This window comes from Penaeus vannamei, chromosome 5 (genome assembly GCF_042767895.1).
Source record: "Penaeus vannamei isolate JL-2024 chromosome 5, ASM4276789v1, whole genome shotgun sequence".
Classification (NCBI taxonomy): Eukaryota; Metazoa; Arthropoda; class Malacostraca; order Decapoda; family Penaeidae; genus Penaeus; species Penaeus vannamei.
The window spans coordinates 3,983,880-3,986,379 of NC_091553.1; the positions used below are offsets into that span (position 1 = coordinate 3,983,880).

General features: G+C 29.3%; 1 protein-coding gene across 1 annotated transcript in view; it reads right to left on the minus strand.

Annotated features, from left to right (window-relative positions):
* LOC138861694 (zwei Ig domain protein zig-8-like) overlaps positions 1–2,500 on the minus strand; it is a 47,864-nt gene that overhangs the window by 2,245 nt on the left and 43,119 nt on the right. The window lies entirely within an intron of this gene.

Consider the following 2,500-nt stretch of genomic DNA (forward strand, 5'->3'; position numbering starts at 1 on the left):
CAATTATTATTATATTATTATAATATATATATTATTATATCATTATAATTATCAATTATAATTATCAATTATATTGTTATTTTAAGCTTATTATTATTAACATTATCAAATCACAATTCTAATTTGCGTGCGTTGTTAGTTCGTAATGTCTACATTTAACGCCTGAAATCCTATTCCATGGAACTACGGACATCACTTTGTGTAAAATGAGGTGATAATTGATAACACAAAATCAAAAGATGACACAAACACACACACATCACATTATGAATCAATGAGAATCCAGTTCTCTATCTGTTATCATAATTGTTTTCACTGTTAATTACCATTGTTATTAATATTATTTTATTGTTGTTGATGGTGTTATTATTGTTATCATTATCATTATAATTATAGTATCAATGATGATTATAATTAGAATATTATTAGCATCATCATTATTACTATTATCATCATAATTATCATTATTTTCATCATTCTTCTTTGAGACCGTCCGTATATGTTCATTTCTTATTGACACGACTATCCGAAGGGGGAGGTTAAGAAGAAAGGGGAAAGGAAGAGGAGAATAAATGGGAGGCGAGATAGAGATAGGAAAGGAAAGGTTTTTAAAAGAGAAAAAGGGAGATGAAAAAGAAGAAATAAAGGAAAAACGGAGGGAACTTAAGAAGGCAAAAGGAGGATGGATAAAAGAGAGAGAGAGAGAGAAGGTTCAGAGGAAAAGAAGAAAAAGGGAGGAGGAAGGGAGGGAATAAACAGGAGTAGATAAGGCAGTTTAAAGAAGGAGGGGGGAAGGGGGGGGAGGGGGGGGAGATGTAGGACTCGAAGTAGGAGGGAAGAAGTGATACGAAGGACGATTTAGAAAGGAAAGAGGGAGGCGGAGAGAGAAAGAGGAAGGGAGAGAGAGAAAAAAAGAGAAGACAAAGATAGAATAAGGAGGGTGAGAAAGACAGGAAGATGATTTTTTGAAATTATTTTCTTTTAATTTTTTTTTTTTTTGGGGGGGGGGGGTAAGAAGAATTACCATGGATCACGCTAGTTATTCTTGTTTTTTTCGTTGTTTTTGTTATCATTCTCCTTTTTCTTATTCTTATTATGTTATCATTTATTGATATTATTTGTATTATTACCATCCTCAGTATTATTATCATCATATCATTACTATTGTTAGCAGTAGTAGTAGTAGTAGTGTCATCATCATTATTATTACCATTATCATCTTTATTATCATTATTATCACAATCATTATCATTATTACAATTATTATCAATATCATTATTACCATTACCACCATCATCATTTATTTTTAGCAATATCATTATTACCATTATCATCGTCTTTATCAACATCTTCATTATCATTAACATCATGTCCATCGGTATCATTGTCATTAGTAATGGTATTAGTTGTTGTACTATAATTAGTATCGTTATTGATATTATTATTGTTATCATTATCGCAATGATTATTATCATATACCCTGCTTCTCTATGTATTTATTTATCCCCCTATCTATTCATCTCTAATCTACCTACCTACCTACTTTCTTGTCTATCTATCTATTCTTTTCAATTACTTTATCAACTGATTTATCTATTCAATTAGATATAGAAAAAAGTTCTACTTGCATTAGATGTCAAGTGTATAAATATAATTTATGAAGATTGTCTCCACAGATCTGAGAATCTTTTTGAATGATTTACTGCTTATTAGTGAGGATAATATAACAACCAGTAAAGATATAATCACAACTAGAATTATAAGAAAAGGAAAAATATCTATCTGTAATATTTCATTGTTATAACTATTATCATCCCGATGTAATGGCAAGTTATATAAAAAATAAACAACAGCGTTATATTTCTGATTTCTCGCATACAGTCACTGCATCACCACATTGTTATATATTATGCTTCATCTTTTTTTAATATTTTCTAGCTAATATATATCTTTATCCTAAATTGTCTTCCATTTTTACATTCAAACTTTAGATTATCTTCATTTCTCTATTTCTCTTTCCTTTTACGTTCACTGTATCGGTAATACACTGAAATAGATATTATTTCGTTGACTCATCACAACTTAACACATATTCTCAATCCCGTACTATTTTATTTATAATATATTTCATCATATGAGCACGTTCACAGCTTCTTTTTACATTATATGCTTCGTTTTGTACCATTATCTCAGTATATATATCCTTATAAGAACACATTCCCTGCTTCCTTTTCCTTACATGCTTCTTTTGTACCATTATCTCACAATATATTTCACTATATGCCTACATTCCAAGCTTTTTTTTTAATCAAATGCTTCGTTTTGTACCATTATTTTACAATATATTTCACTATATCCGTACATTCCCACCTTTTTTTAAATCAAATGCTTCGTTTTTGTACCATTATCTTACAATATATATCACTATATGCGTATATTCCCAGCTTTTTTTCATAATGCTTCGTTTTTGTACCATTATCTTACAATATATTTCCCTATA